Source organism: Lathyrus oleraceus, chromosome 7, assembly GCF_024323335.1.
Source record: "Lathyrus oleraceus cultivar Zhongwan6 chromosome 7, CAAS_Psat_ZW6_1.0, whole genome shotgun sequence".
NCBI classification, from domain to species: domain Eukaryota; kingdom Viridiplantae; phylum Streptophyta; class Magnoliopsida; order Fabales; family Fabaceae; genus Lathyrus; species Lathyrus oleraceus.
In genome coordinates, this window is record NC_066585.1 from 431,726,943 (window position 1) to 431,732,110 (window position 5,168).

At 39.0% G+C, this 5,168-nt stretch overlaps 1 non-coding gene across 1 annotated transcript; it reads left to right on the forward strand.

Annotated features, from left to right (window-relative positions):
- The first annotated feature begins 422 nt into the window (after positions 1-422).
- On the forward strand, positions 423-529 carry LOC127109007 (small nucleolar RNA R71). The gene has a single exon (XR_007796497.1). It is a non-coding gene; the product is annotated as a small nucleolar RNA R71 (small nucleolar RNA).
- The last annotated feature ends 4,639 nt before the right edge of the window (positions 530-5,168 follow it).

A 5,168-nucleotide genomic window follows, 5' to 3' on the forward strand; every position in this document is an offset into this window, starting at 1 on the left:
TAGATGCATACAAGACGTTGTTGTTCTTGTACGAAACGTTAGGATGGTTTTTCCAACCTGGGTTGTAGGTATTCTGGTGCAGTGTGTCCAGGAATTCCATATAACTCATAGTTTGGAGTTACGGTAGCCACGGTGGTTGCAGGTGGTATGGTCAAGTTGTCTAACTTTTGAACAAGGGCATCTACCTTTGCATGGACATGGTCAAGGCTACTGATTTCGTACATTCCACCTTTTGTTTGGGACTGTTCTACTGGAGTTCTTTCACCTCCCCATTGGCAATTGTTTTGGGCCATGTTTTCAATGAGTTGATAGGCTTTGTTATATGGCTTATCCATAAGTGCACCGCCCGCGGAAACACCTACTGTCAGTCTTGTGTTATACAGAAGCCCACTGTAAAATGGTGAATGATCACCCAGTCTTCGAGACTGTGATGTGGACACATCCTTATCATGTCTTTGTATCTCTCCCACGCATCGTAGAGAGATTCTGCATCTTTTTATCGAAATCCATTGATTTAAGCTCTCAGCATAGCAGTTTTGCTCGGCGGAAAATATCGGGCTAAGAAAACGTTCTTCAGTTCTTCCCATATAGTGACTGAGTTGGATGGAAAGGATTGCAACCAAGCCCAAGCTCTGTCTCTTAGAGAGAAAGGAAAAAGTTGTAGTCTTATCGCATCTTGAGATACACCATTCGCCTTCACAGTGTCTGCATACTGCACAAACTTGGTCAAATGTTCATTAGGGTTGTCCGTAGGATTTCCAATAAATTGATGTTGTTGGACAGCTGATAACAATGAGGGTTTCAACTCGAAATCGTTCCGATCGATAGCATGGGCAGCAATGTTGTTGTGAGGTTCTTGTTAGGACGGGGTAGCGTAGACCTTAAGAGGACGATTATGTGGTCCTACCGTAACCATGGTTGGTTTTTCAACTGGTTCAGTAGTAGGAAAGAAGATATCGGGAATATTGTACCTTCGTTAATACTCTAGTATTCGGAGTCTTAATATAAGAAACGCTCTAATTCTACAATTGGTGGTACTAAGTTTTCGCCTTGTGAGCGAGGACTTGGCATACAATCGAGAAATAAGGGAAAGGAAATTAGTTTTTACCTCAGTCTATACTGCACAACGAAAGAATCACACTATTTGACTAAATCAGTCCCCGACAACGGTGCCAAAAACTTGATACGTGGCCGTGGTTGTATATAAAATATAGTCTATTGGATACTTTATTACAAGTGCACAGTCTAATCGTTTAGTTTTAAAAGATATCGAACCCACAGGGACCGATGGTCAATCTAATGCTATCGATGTTACTATGTTTAGCTAAGGCGACGATTTTTAGAGGTTCGGTTCAACAAAAATTAAATCTAAAGAAAATTAAGTTTTTAAGAAAATATTAATGAAGGGATATTAGTATGCAACGCATTAATTGTCAGGGATTCGATAAGTCACCAGTGTATATTTTAATTACCAAATACCTTTCATTAGAAAATACTCGTTTAAAAGGCTTTATCTCACACTCTCGTGATTGTTGACTCGGACTATACTTTTAAGTCAGAATATACGCTCTCGCTGTCCCATTTGAAGTTAAAATTACTTTTTAAAAATAAATAAGTTCTAATTGCTTTTAAAGTGCTCTCACTGTTTTTAAAATCAATGCCTAGTTTTTACTATCCAGTTTGACCCTCACGCTCTCGCGATTGTCGGTTCTAACCTTAGTTAATTTTCCATTCTTGTGGCAAAACCGTATTAAATAGCTTCTCACTCTCATGACAAAGTTAATTAAATTCAAATTAAAAACCACAGCCAGACAGATTATTTGAGAAAAGAAGTTTACACTGATTATTATTAAATCCCGTCTAATTAAATTGTTTACATACCGATACCAGTAGTTTAGCTGAACATGTTAAATAATGCAAATACAGACGAACGGAAACTATTTAACAATAAAGCAAACATGATCATTTAATAATAAAGCGATAATAATAATTGAATAAAAACCTGGAACTTTGATTAATTGAATAGGCTGAATCTTGAAGTACTTGAGCAGTCCTCCACAGGTCGGAAGGATTCTGCTTCTTCGAAACAAATGCTTAAACTAAACTAACTAAGTTGCAGTAGTTCCCCAATGTAGGAAACTACTACTTTTTTCTAAGTGAAAAACGGAAAGGAATGGGAAAAATCAAAGCTTTGAATGGAAAAGTAAACAAATTGCAGTAAAAGAAAATAATGCTTGCTGAAGAAAAATACGTGAAAACAAAATTGTAGGAGCGGAAAAAGGCAGAGAGATAGGATGAGAGAGAGGATGAGACCCCTTGGTCTTCGTGCTTGAGAAAAATAAGGAGGACTTAGTTGAGGGAGGGATTCACGGGAAGGTGGTTTAAGGAGCGAAAACTGGGGCGACGTGGATCACTTCTGTTTGAAATCCATTACGCTGACTTTGCATACGTGACGGTCGTGATGGATTTATGGCGTTCGTCACAATCAAGGCGTGACGATCGTGATGGGGTGTGTGACGAGCGTCACATGCAAAAAAATCATATATTCTGGTTTTTCTGTTGTTTCTCTTCTGTTTCTTCTTCTTTTCCTTCCTTTTCTATACTTTGCTCATTTAAGCATGGGAATTGAAATACCTGCAAAAATAACTTGAACACTTGCGGAATAATCGGAATATAAATGAAAACTATACGATTTTCGAATGCAAATCAAGGCAAATATAGGATACATTTTCGTGTTATCAGTTGGGGCACCCATGTCCTCCTTCAAAGATGCGTAGAGAATTGTTGAAGATGGAAGTTCTAATCAGTGGGGCCAGATGGTAGAGGTCACCGACAATAAGAGCAGAGCTGGTTTGGGTTTCCAACGAGGTTCGTCTGTGGTTAGAGCTAAAGATGTGCAACCCAGTTTCCATAGCAGAGGGTTCATTCATGGTAATGAACAACAGTTAGCTGCTATAATCGAGGGTGATGAAGATGAAGACTACACCAACTTTGTGATGCATGGGAAAGCTTGCGACAATTGGACCGCCGTTGATAATCCTATTATTGTGCATCGATCAAAGTAATTGCTTTTATTTGTTTCTGAAAGTCCTTCTCCTAAGCCTAAGGGAGAAGTGAACATTGTTAGGCATTTCAAATTTGATCATCAGTAAAATATAATTCTATTCATCCACATCTATGATGTTTTATTTTAATTTTTGCTTTTCTGAAAATGGTTGGTTCCTAAAACCATTGAATACAATGATCTTACTCCTTCGCCAAATTTTGAATTCCCTGTGTTTGAGGCCGAGGAAGGAAGTGATGAAGAAGTATCTGATGAATTGTCTCATCTACTTGAGCATGAAGAAAAATCCATTCAGCCATTTGAAGAGAAGATTGAGTTAGTTAACTTGGGTGCCGAAGATGATGTGAAGGAGATCAAGATTGGGTCTCGACTATGTCCAGAAGTGAAGAAGAGGTTGATTGATCTTCTTCGAGAGTATTCAGATGTGTTTGCTTGGTCCTATCAAGACATGCCTAGTTTGGATTCTGAGATTGTAGAGCATAGATTGCCGTTGAAGCCAGAATACCCGTCAGTCAAGCATAAATTGAGGAGAACTCATCATGATATGGCAGTGAAGATCAAAGAAGAAGTGTAGAAGCAGATTGATGTCGTTTCCTTGTTACCGCTAAATATCCGCAATGGGTGGCCAACATTGTGTTTGTTCCAAAGAAGGTTGGAAAAGTACGTATGTGTAATACCCCAAAATTTACCCTTCATTTTTCCTGAAAAAATAAAAATAAAAAAAAATAAAAAATAAAAAATAAAAAAAAAATAATTTAATTAATTAATTAATTAATTAATTAATTAAATAAATAAATAAAATAAATAAATAAAACATAACAAATTATTTTGGACTTGGGTCTCCCTCATTTGAGCCCATTACCCACGAAAATCAGTCTATAAATACTGAAGTTTCAGTAGAGGAAAACACATTTGGAGTGACACTTGGAGTTACACTGGGAGATTCACTGGAGAAAGAAGGAAGAGAAGCAAAACCCTGAGGAAAAGATAGTGAGAGAAAAGCCAACAGAGTTCAGAGCAACCTCCAAACCCTGAAAGGAACTCAACTTGTAAACCTCACGGGCGCAACTCAATCAAGCTCTCCAATCAGGTTTGCCCTATATCCATCATCTTTATGCCTTTTATTTGAATGCTCTAAATGTATGAGGTATTATGGGTGAATTTGATACCTTTTTGTGAGCCTTTTGTGAATTTTGATGGAATTATTCATGTGGTTACATTTTGATTTAGGGGCAACTCTGGGTTACCCTATTTTGTTTATTCTAACCTGTCTTGTGTTTCCATGGCATTGTTTTCTCTTGATTTCATCCTACTACTCTAACCCTTTGTCGAGTTTTGTGAGGGCTCACATGGCTTTCGCAGAGACACTCGCGTGGTTTCCCACTTTATTTGTGGGATACCCCCTGGAGTTTTATTCTGATTATTCGTGTTGACTGATTTCCTTTGACGGTCCAGCTGGAGACATTTCAGGGTTTCTTGCCCCTTTAACTGCTATAGCTTCGGATCTTTATCCGTGTGGTAACTTTTTCCCTTTCTCATACTTTATCGCTTTCTTAGCTGGAAGACCTCGATAGGAGGCAATGTTTGAGCCCCTTGGTGGCATTTTACTTTGAGATACATGTTTTGTGTTTTGTATTCATATCCCTGCAGGTAGCGCGGTTCCTTCGTCAAGGACTGCCTTTTTGCCCTCGAGCATCCCAAACCCTAAAACCCAAAGCAACACGTTTACTCCTTCTACTACAGGCGAGTAAGTCTCCAAAGGTCGAGCATCCGGTAGATTGCGTAGTAACGTTGTTCGTCCAAAACCCAATCCATAACCCCGTAGTTAGCCGAACTACGGCTTGCTCTGATTCTCATTCCAGATGAGATACGTAGGCATAAGACACGATGTCTTAGCGAGCACACATCCCCCCAACTCATAGGTCAGCCGAGCTACGAAGACTCTGATTCTCATATTCAGATGAGATACGTATGCAGTGGATGAGACATCCGCGCGAGTCATTTCTCTTAACCTTTTTAGTAAATAAACATGTTAGGTAAACCCACACCCTTTAGACAAAAACTACAAAAGTGGATCCCGTAGAGTACTATGGATGCGTAGGGG